The following is a 12029-nucleotide window of genomic DNA, read 5'->3' on the forward strand; positions in this document are numbered from 1 at the left end:
ATCTGATAACATGAAAGGGGTAATTTCAACTCTTTTGCATATATTTAAATATGTTTTGTGAGCTAATATATGGTCTATTTTAGACAATGACCCATGCACTGCTGAGAAGAATGTGTATTCTGATGTTGTTGGATGGAACACCCTGTATATATCTATCAAGTCTTGTTCACATGTGTGATTCAGTTCTGTTATTTCTTTGCTGATTTTCTGTCTGGTTGATCTGTTCCTTGGTGTCAATGGTGTGTTAAGGTCTCCTGTTACAATTGTGTTACTAATAATTTGATTTTTCATTTCTGTTAATACTTGTTTTATATAACTGGATGCTCTAGAATTTGGTACATATATATATTTAAGATAGTTATCTCTTCCTCTTGAAGTTTTCCCCTAAAAAGTATGTAGTGAGCTTCTTTATCTCTTCTAATCATTATTGGTTTAAAGTTCACATTGTCTTCAAACAGAATGGCTACTCTTGCTTTTTTGGGTTCTTATTGCATGAAGTATTGTTTTCAATCCTATGATTTCAGTCTGTGAGTTTCCTTTGAGTTAGATGGGTTTCTTATAGACAGCATATTGTTGGATATTGTTTCTTGATCCATTATGCCAGTCTGTTTCATTTAATTGGTGAATTGAGACCACTTATATTCATGGTTATAACTGTTATATATTGGTTTATTGTTGACATGTTCTCTTTCTGCTGTTGCATCTTTATCTTTCCATTCTGTTTAATTGTCTACTTTGCTTAGTGTTTTTTTCCTAAATGTATCTAAACTGTCTTTCAATATTCTTTGCAGGGTTGGCTTGGTGGTCTTGAAGTTCTTCAGCTGTTCTTTGTCATGGAAGTATCATATTTATCCATCCATTTTGAAGGACAGTTTTGCAGGGTACATCAGTCTAGCTTGGAAATCATTTTCCTTTAGGATCTGAAATACTTCACTCCATGCTCTTCTTGACTTCATTGTTTGTGCTGAGAAGTCTGCTGTGATTCTGATAGACTTTATTTATAGGTGATCTGTCTTTTCTCTCTGACAGCTTTTAATATTCTATTCTTTTGTTGGATTTCTGGGATGGTGATTATTATATGTCTGGGTATAGTTTTATTTTGATTATGGCTATTTGTAGTTCCATATGCTTCACTGATCCTGATGTCAGTTTCCTTTCTCATGTTTGGGAAATTTTCAGCTAGTACTTCTCTAAATATCCTCTTGATATCATTTGTGTTATACCCTCCTTTTTCATTTATCCCTATCAATCTTATGTTGTTTTTCTTTGCATCATCTTGTTGCTGTTGAATTGTTATTTCCTGAGTCCTTGTTATTTTTAAAAGATCTTTCCTTTCCTGTTCACTAGCTGCAATCTTGTCTTCAAGGTCTGAAATTCTATCTTCACATTTGTTGAGGCAGTTTTGACAATTTTCAATGGAATTTTTGATTTCCTGTATATCTCTTTGAACCTGCTTCATGTTTTCTGTTTTTCTTATTTTGTTCATCCCGACATTCTATCTTTTTGTTTTGTTCCTCTAATTTTTAAACTGTGTCTTCTTTAGATGTGTTCAGCATCACTTTCATTACTTTTATCATTTCTTCTTTTATCTGGGAGATTATTTCTGGTATGAATTCCATTAAAGCTTTTCAATGTTGCTTCTTTACTTCATTTGCTATTTTTTCAGGTATTTCAGGTGTGTATTTTCTTTTATGTACATAGTCCCAATCTTTCTTGGGATTGGCCGGAGGTTTGAGATTGCACCTTGGACTTTTGCTTTGCCATTTTCCTATATTTCCCAGTTTCTAGTGTTGTTCCAAGGTTTCCCCGGGGCCTCTGGCCACCAAGTTCCCCAGATTGAAAGAGGGTCATTGGGCATGGCACAGGCAGGCCCAAGATCATTGGAGCTGGTCCAGTGTCTTCTGAAGCTGGGAGGTTCCTTGACCCCTGGGAGTGATGATCTTAAACTCCCAGGGCTTGTGATGGTGTGGGGACATTAACCTCTGGCCCCCCAGTTCCCTGGATTGCGAGAGGATCACTGGGGTTGGAGCAGGAAGACCCAAGAGCTGAGGATCTGGTCAGGTGTAGCAGGAAGCTGGGAAGTTTCTAGACCAGTTAAAGTGATGACCTTAAACTCCCAGGGCTTGGGATGGTGCGCAGAACTCACCTCTGGCTGCCCAGTCCCCTGGATTGAGAGAGAAACACTGTGGGTGGTATAGACAGGCCTAAGACCTGCAGAGCTGGTCGAGAGTGGCAGGAATCTCTGTTCAGCACCTCTTTCATTACTTTTATCATTTCTTCTTTTATCTGGGAGATTATTTCTAGTTTGAATTCCTTTAAAGCTTCTTGGAGTTGTTTCTTTATTTCAGTTGGTATTATTTCAGGTATTTCAGATGTATGTCATATATTTTCTTCTAGGTACATAGCTCCTAGGCATTCTTGGGATGGGGTGGAGGTTTGAGATTGCATTTTGGTCTTTCATTTTGTCATTTTCCTATATTTCTATGTTTTGAGTGTGGTTCCAAGGCTCCCCCTGGGCATGTTGGAAATTGTCTCCTATGCCCTCAGCTCCTGGGACTGAATGGAGGTTGCTGAGCATGGTCAGGCCCACAGGTCCTCCCATGCCACCTCCAGTGTTCCAGGAAGCTGGACAGGCACCTAACCACTGAGATTGATGATCCAAAGCTCTTCCCAGGCAAAGATCAATGTGCTAGAACTCACTTTAAGTGCTCTAAACTCCCCTGATTGAAGAAGGTCACTTGGGGTAATCTAGTCAAGCTTCAAAATCTCCTCTTCAAAATCTAGTCTAGTGTGGCTGGAAGCAGGGCTTGACCTTGACCACTGGGAGTGATGATCTTAAACTTTCTGGGGCTTGGTATGGTGAGCAGGAATGCACCCCTGCCAGGATTCCAGTTCCCCCCTCTAGCAGCACAGTTCCCCAGATTGAAAGAAGGTCATTGGGCATGGCTCAGGCAGGCCCAAAACCTGCAGAGCCCTGTCTAGTGTGGCTGGAAGCTGAGTGGATACTTGACCACTGGGAGCAATGATTTTAAACTCTCCTGGGGCTTAGGATGGTGAACAGGAACTTGCCAAGAAAGCTCTTTTTAATTCCAAGGCAACACTAACATTCACATATCCTTGATATATATTGCCCCAGTCTTACACTTCATGGCAGACAATTGCTCAGTTAATACTTCTAAAATTTTTCTTTAGAGTGTAAAGATTCCTAATCTAAATACTATCAACTGTGTTACATGGACATCTTCCTCATCTAACACTACAGTTATGAATCAATATATTTTCTAACTACAACTGTCCACATATTTCCTTCAATTTTATATCCTACAAGTTTTTGGTGAAGTTTATACCAATAGTATTGGTATAAATCTCTATCTCTTAATTATTAATATATAAAATGAATTGCAGCTATCATATTCACATGCATTTTACATCAAAAGTTACCTGGAAAGCAGGTAGAGTGATGTATACCTGTAATACCAACTACTCAGGAAACTGAGGTAGAAAAAACACAAATTCAAGATATGGTCACAAAAATAAAATAAAAGGATGGAGGTGTATCTCAGCGGTAGACTGCTTGCCTAGCATATGTGAGGCCTTGGCTTCAATCTGCAGTATCATCAAAAAAATTAACCAGAATGGCATACACATTGAATATTTCTCCTTATTTTTTAGGCCAGTAAAAATTATCACCAATAAAATGCTTTCATTTTCGTTGTCCTGAAAAAAGTGAAGTGAACAAACAGATTCAGTTATGTGAAGGCATCAGTCATGAACAAAGGGGGGGGGGCTGTGAAACAAGATGGATTGAGATATTTTGGTTTCATGCTCTGGTTTGATGTTTGATGATTCCTAATCATAATGTCTACTGATTTTGGTCTCCTTTTTAGACTATATCAGGCAAATCAAATATGCACCTATAAAGAATTTATCGGATATACATTATAAGATTATAATAAAATTATTTTAAGACCTAACACATGTTTGAGTTTTGAAGGCTCGGTATGTTTTTTACACTTTACCTGAATAATACTTGTTTTTCTTTCAGGTTCTCAGCATAACTGCAACTTTTTCTGTGATATTTCCATATTTGGTCTCGTATTACTCCACATTATTATAACACAATGCTATGTGTTAGAGTTGCCTTTTTACTCATACTTGTATATATTCCCAACTAGAATTTAATCACTCTTAGTGGAATTTGTACTGTTTTCATTTATGATTATGATCTGATAAATTAATGAACCTATGGCTTTTTTGAGCTTCTAAATGTAGGAGTTAGCCAGTGTCTTATGCTTGCTATTATGCATAGCTGAATCCTAACAAGGATGTATGAACTTTATCTTTTTTACAGTTTTACACTTAGTATGCAGGGTGGCTGGTAGAAGCCTCAAATATACTTTCAATCTGCTCAGCTGCTCCAACTGTTTACCTCATGACACATTTTTCTGTGTACCCCATCTAGTCCTTGTCACATAATAGTCCTTATGATCCACTGAATGATTGTAATGTCTTATTTCTGAGTTTTTGAACATGTTGCAGAATTACCTCTGTATATATTAATTTAAATAATTCTTACCCATACTTTGTCTCTTATAAAGCTTCCTTGAGTTGTCACTAGCTCTGATCTTCTTTCTAAATCATCCTGTAATTGGTATTTATCCATAGCAGAAACAGATTCCATTGTGTTGTAATTCCCTGTTGAGTTTTTCATGACTATTTACTATCTTTCTTCAGTATGTAGTACAGTGTGACTAATGAAGTTTTGTGTTTCACGACCTTAATGTCAATCTGTTTGAACAAATTCTGAAGCTGTCTGAGTCCACTTTTGCCACATAATTGCATCACAAACTCACATCAGAATTTTTTAATATACTGGGGATCAAACTCACAACCTTGAGCTTACTGGGCAGAACTTGATAATTTTCACATCAACCTCTCTTTTCTCATGCATAAATTTGCAGCAGGGCTGTATCTCAGCACAAGACTGGGATCTAGACTCTGTGCTTTAGGATCTAGGAGTATTAGATGTGCTACACGTAATTTCTGCATTATTTCAGTCAGTGACTATTTGGCTTTCTTTTTCAAAGACAAATGCCGTGTCTTTGTGTAAAGTGTAAAAAAAAATTAATCTGCACATAATAATTCCTAAGAAGAAAAATAATGAATTCATACAGCAGATGATATTTTTAGGACAAATTTGGAAAGGTAAACAGGCCAGATTATGGAGAATAGATGAGAGAGAGAGAGAGAGAGAGAGAGAGAGAGAGAGAGAGAGAGAGAGAGAATGTCTCGGTTAAAGAAAGACAAAAGAATACTTGGCAAAAAGACTGAGAGCACAAAATGTGGCACAAGAGCAAGCCAATGACTAAAAGTTACTATAAAAAGAATTAAATGAGGTAAACAAATATGCGAAGAATTTTACAATATAGCATAAGAAAACTGATGCAGACTCATACAGTAGAAATTTATAAATGATGTTTGAAGGACAGCTTCAGCAAATTGGTGAGTGCAAGTATTGTATTTAAGAGATTTTCAAGTGAACTAGTGATGGAGAGATGGAACAGAAGGTGAAAGAAATAAGAATGGCAACTTAAGAAATAACTGTTGAGATAAAAAAAAAAGAATTAGGAGAAGGAATACAGGCCACTTTGCTTTCTGAGAGGATAGATCCAGGGAAGAGGAAGAGATTTCAGGTACAAGGGTCATGAGTGCTAGCTGCAGGTGACAGCAACATTCCAGAGGAAGTAGGAGGCTTGATTTCCACTTAAGACTGGATAACTCACGTCAGGGATATGTTATCCTTAGGGAAAGAAGACAAGGAGACACAAGGTAGCAAAAATAATGAAGAAATTATTCCTAAAATGTAGCAGAATGGAGCATTGGCTAGCCAAGTTTGAGAATGTATTTGTAGCCAGTTTTTCAAGAGAATTGGTAAAAAGATGATTGTTATCTTCAAACTTTAGATATTACTGTAGTTGTTTTGACAGGAATGAAATTTATTAAAGAATACTATGTAGCTGACAGTAAAGTATTATGACGAGATATACAGTGCCATAGCCACAGATGATACACAGTATATAAAAATTACCAGGTACCTCTTCAGTGAGTTACCAATTTCCTGCAAGGTGTTATGTTGCCAGCAAAAGAGTAGGAGACAAATAGTAATCAAGGAGGACCTGGGATGGCCAGTTCTGGGAAAACAAAAGGCCACAAAGCAGGCTGAACCTCAGTATTTATTGATCACCTTTACATTGAGGAAACTGGTGAGGGGATTATCAGATGACTGGGGGGTGGTTTTATGCTGGTAAGGATCACTTCTGGGTGACTCAGGGTAGTGGTGATCTTAAATTAATGACTATCTTATGTTGATGAGAATAAAGATGGCATATTAATATGAAGTTTGTCTTTTTCCCCAGGTGAAACTTATTTTTTTAGTTACTACTCAGTTCTCAGGGAACCAAGATGTCTTCAACTGATGTAATCATGCCCTGCGGCATCACATAGCCATATCACCATTGAGGTCTCAGCTGTGAGCAGATGCACACATATAGCCACCAGTTCAATCACAAGATACTAGGACCTAGACAAGCCAGAATCATAATTTAACTGTTAAATGATTTTCCCAAAAAATTATACAGAATGAGTCTCAACAAAATTAACATAAAATACCACTGCAGTCTTCATGACACTGCATTTCAGTTCATCAGATTATCACAGCTTAGACCTATCAGTCTTAGCATGGAACAGTAAATGTATGTGAAGTGACAAGTTCCTGGGACTACTTGATACCACTGATTGCTGTAAAATGGATTCAATGGTGTCTGTGTCATCATTTGTTCCCTTCTGTAGCAAAGACTGCTGCTTACAGTAATGTATAGTGTCTCCTCTTGGTGTACTAGAACATGGCCAGAAAAGTAAAGTGCCTTCACAGGTCTCGCAAAGCAAATGTTGCCCTAGAACTAGGTTTTGGTCAATGGGTGATAAAACTACTTTGTAGTAGCTTTTGGGAAACTGAGATGAGTCACTCCTTATAGCTGTGAAATAATCAATTGGAGGAAATCCACATTCTCCTGTACTTGTAGAGCAAAGCCATCTTAGCTGTTCAAGATGACAGAGCGTTACCTTGCCATAAAAAAGCAAATGTTTGTCTCACTTTCCTAAAAAATACATATATACATGAATGATAGTTTCCTTGCACCAGATAGTTTGGGAGAATGAAGGGAATAAATTCAGGGTCCACCTTTGTCAAACCCTTCACATAGAAATTATTTTCCAAATAGAAGAGGTGTTAAAAATATATTAGACACATTCTGGGTGACTGTAACAGGAGGATTGCAAGTGATTTATCAAGATTGTCTCAAAATTAAAAAAAAAATTAAACAGAGAGAGGTGCAGGGATGTGACTCAATGTGAAGGAGCTTAGTTCAATCCCCCATACAGAGAGAGAGAGAAAGAGAGAGAGAGAGAGAGAGAGAGAGAGAGAGAGAGAGAGAGAGAGAGAGATTAGGCAAATGCTCATAAAACAAATACAGTAGGGAAAAAGGAAATAAAAAAGGCATAATAAGTGACAAAGGTGTACATCAGAGTTTGCATTAATTAAGGTCAGGTTTCTTGACTATTTTGAAAGAAATCTTTGACACTTTTGATGTTGGGAATAGAAACTAGTCTTAGCCTAATGAAATTACTGTTTGATTGTCAAATTTAAGTCTGACACAAATCAAATAGACACAGAAGAGAATGACAGACAGGCCATGTTTCCTTGTGCTGCCCAAGTGCAGTCAGGTGATAGGAATGGCCCAGCAGCACGGAGTGGAAGTAGAAGCAGGCAAAAGTTTGAGTCAGATCTGAATGCAACCCAACTCTGCCTACCAGCCCAAGCTGTAAAACTTGAAGCAAGTTATTTACCCCTTTAAATTCACTTCTTCATCAGTAAAGTGGAAATACTCACAGTACAAGCCACAAAGTGTATGCCACTGAGGGAGAATGCTCAGCTCTCAAGGCAGAGCCTGCTGCATTGTAAATCCTCAGCATCTTGATAAACATTTGTGCATCTCAACTGCTTCATTTATTCTCACACTCTCATCTCGTGTCATTGGCTTTAGGGAAATAAAAATATCTAGTCCTATCTGGATCTGAAACCTCTCTAGCATAATTCAAACCATTCTTCACAATACAGTGTTTGGACCCAGGAAACAAAAGAGTCATGACTAACAATTAGAGGAAGGAATCCTCAGGAAAAAAGTGGCATTAGCATCTAAACAAGAAAACAAGCTTATTGACATTGAAAAATGCTACTATATTTTCAATTTCATTAGAGTCTCCAATAAGCAAACACATTTATTTTTATGCTGTGTGTCTGCTAGCAAGAAGGGGCAAAACCATCAGTCTACAAGCTCTGGGACTCTAGACCATGACAGCACTGGATGAAATATATGATTCTTGAGAAGACATACAATCCTGCCTATCTGCAACCATTGAAATATTACGGAAATTACTTATAAAACAGATAAAAATCCATTATAGGAACATAGCCACGACTGCAAAGGAGGATGGGAATGAGTGATTTCCAATCTTCCTTGAAAATTAAAATTCTTCTCCTGTTATTATTCTCATGAAATTAAATTTCATTGTGCAGTTCTCATCTTCATAATTACCAGGTTGCTTTGAGAATTAGATATAAAAAGCCACCTCATATAAAGGTAGCAGCTAATTTTTCTAAATATTGTATTTTTAAAATGATGAAAGAGGAATACCATTTCAAAGGATCACTTTAATCACCATGCTTATTCTGTGTCAACTTACCCACCTCACTCAGAACACTCATTTACAGGCAATACTTACCAGAACATCCTCTCATGCCCTGAAAACATTTGAATTTCTCCAAGAATAGGATCATCATGTGTATACATTTGAATTTCTGGAAGAAGACTAGAGAATGGAAACCTATAGCTCTTGAGAAGTATTATGTTATGAGAAGTATAATAACCTCCAAAGATGTTCACATCCCAATCATAGGAGGTTTGTAATTATGTTACTCTGTGTGATAAAAGGGACTTTGAAAATATAATTAAGATAATGGACCCTAAGATGGAGAAAGTGTGCTGTATTATCCAAGTGTACCCAAGCTAATCACAGAATTCCTAACAAAGATCCTTTGCCAGCTGTAGTTAATCAGATAGAGAAGGGAGGGGAAGAAGAGGGAGATTAAAAAGTGTGAGAGAAAGGGAGTGCATGATGATGACCACAGTGGTGGTGGGTGGCAGTGGTGCTGATGGCGATGGAAGGAAACTAGAGAGATGATAATAGAGACTTGACCAATCTGATGTTGATTTTAAAACCAGAAAAAACAATAAGTAAAAGTGTGTGTGCACCCTCTAGTTTCTTGAAAATTTAGGAAATGGATTCTTTCCTAGACCCTCTAGAAACAAAATGCCCATATCAATGCTTTTACCTGTGCAAAATTCCTGATGTACAGAGATGTAAAATAATAAATTTGTCTTGTTTAAGCACCTAAATTAGTATTAATTTTCTGCAGCAGGATAGATTGATACAAGAGGGTGTGTGAGAAACCAGTGCTTGACACTTTCTTCTTAGTTCCTAGATTTGTGTCCAGTATTATAATACCTCTTCTTCCCCTGCATATTTGTTCTATTTGCCATTTATGCACACTGGGCCTGGTGCTCTACTCCTGTCCCTGGTTCTTCAGGTTGGGGGCCTGACAACATACTTGCCTCTTACTAGTTTTCATTTGGGACCTAAACTCTGTGTGAAAGCAATGGCTAGCTGTCAACAACAGCCCCAGCTAAAATAATCATGTTGCTGTATCCAGGCCTGGAGACCTCTGCTACTGTTTTTACTAGTTAAGACAAACTCAAACATCAAGGAAATCCAGGACCTTATGTTCCTTGTTTTCCTCTCTTCCCTATTTTCCTGCCTTCTTTTCCTTTTTCACTTCCTGCTGTCCTCTTTACCTTCCATGTCAATGCTGATGTCTTTCACTAAAACATCTACACAGATACTACTTAACATACAGATAGGTGATAGATAGGTGTGTGTGAGAGAGAGAGAGAGAGAGAGAGAGAGAGAGAGAGAGAGAGAGAGAGAGAGAGAGAGAAATATGTTAGAGTGAAATATTAAAATTCCTCAAGGATGATTTTAATTTGTATCATATTTGAATGCCATTACATTGTATATTTACACTAGGTAAATTTTATCATATGTAAATTTCACTATGTGAAAGGTCTTTCAAAAAGAAGGAAGTTTGTTATGAAGTTTTTACTTTTCATCACTGCCACCATCATCCATCACATGCATGCACACAGGGTCAAAAGAAAAGAATAGTAAGTAAAGCATAAATTTAAAACTGTGTTTACTTTTCTCATCAGTCAATTTGGAAACACACTACCATTTTTATTAATTCCATTTTTTTAATCTACGTAATTTTAAAAATTTGGAATGAATACAAGGAAAATTGTGAAGATAGGAAGAGAGTTTTTCATGTATCTTTCACTGAGCTTCTCTTATTCCTAACATGTAATACAATCATGATGCACTTGTGCAAATGTTGCTCTTAGTTCTAGTTCTTTCTTCCATATCTTTAAATGATATGCTTAAAGCTCTCTTAAACAGTTTAGATGGTATCCATTGTATATGGCACTGTGAAGAATAGGAATTATTTACATGCAGCATACTGTAATGGTAAGAGAAATCCCCATTTTAATGCTTATGATAAAAATTTGTTTTACATATTTTTAGTATGCGATTGGTTAAATTTTAAAATACCATACCTAGGGAGTTAGCTCCTTAAGGTTGTAAGACTAAATTTCAGTTTCCTTTAAATACTATCTACTGGGAACCACTTCCAGCTTCTAAAAGTTGCCTGTACCCATTGATATTTTCCTCCAATGGAACATTTCTCTCCTGTCAAGTACCTTCCTGTCAAATGCCTTAAATTCTCTTTATCTTGTCTCTGTATTTTTTGATCCAGATTTAAGTGACTCAAGGAATTGGGTTAATCTTATGTGAATAATCTCCTGTTTTAAATAATTTAAAAATCAGCTGATTAGCTTAATTTTGTCTATACAGCCTCTTTTTCCATATAATGTTATCTGATCATGACACAACATTGGGGCAAAAATCATAACATCCATTGAAAAAGCAGAGCAAGTCGTTCAGAAGAAGCTAAAAATACAAGGACCCCATTTTGAGGCATCAACATTCTCATAGAACCCTCAATTATTCTCAAGTAAATCATCCAGACGCTTTAAAAAGCCTTGCTTCCTCTCTGCTCAGGGGCTAAATTCAGATGTAGCTCAACCTTCATGTCGGGTTATCAGGATACCTGGCACAGAAAGCAACTGTCTGTCTATATTCATACAAATAATGTACTGTCTACTTGAGCCTGAAGTCCTTCCAAGGCTTTTTCAAAATGTAAAAAATAGGAATAGTTAGATGTTTCGTGCTACTGAAACTTTTGAGTGTCTCATTTAAGCCAGTTTGTTCATTTCAAGAAGCTCTTTAACTATAACTGCTCTAATAAATAGAAACTAAAATTCACAGACCTAAAAATAATAGCTTAAGGGCAAAGTTTCACATGTCATGTAAGTTAACCCTCATTTTTGCCTCCTAATTTATATTTTAGTTTGAGGAATTCCATAATAAATAATGAACAGATCAGCTCTGCTTCCCATCTTGCATAAATGAATATAAATGAATAAATATGATAATTCAATCAATGAGGGAGAGGTAATTACATGAATGGAAGAGAAAAAAGAATACAAGATAACATTCACGTAGACTTTTCAGATCCATCTATGTCCTTAATTCAATACTTCTTAAAATGTCTACTAAGTTTTTCAGTGTTATATAGAGCATCTCCTTTGAGAATCCTTCTTGGTCTCTTTTTTTTTTTCTCTTTGATCTCTTAAGTTGAGATTGAGTTAATCTTTCTTCGTTTTTGCTTCTATCCCCCACAACACTCAGCTCATTATTACTGACGGAGATATTGTTATAGGTAATGACATAACTTC

This window comes from Cavia porcellus, unplaced genomic scaffold (assembly GCF_034190915.1).
Source record: "Cavia porcellus strain 051 isolate PalLab524CR breed Dunkin Hartley unplaced genomic scaffold, mCavPor4.1 scaffold_12, whole genome shotgun sequence".
Classification (NCBI taxonomy): domain Eukaryota; kingdom Metazoa; phylum Chordata; class Mammalia; order Rodentia; family Caviidae; genus Cavia; species Cavia porcellus.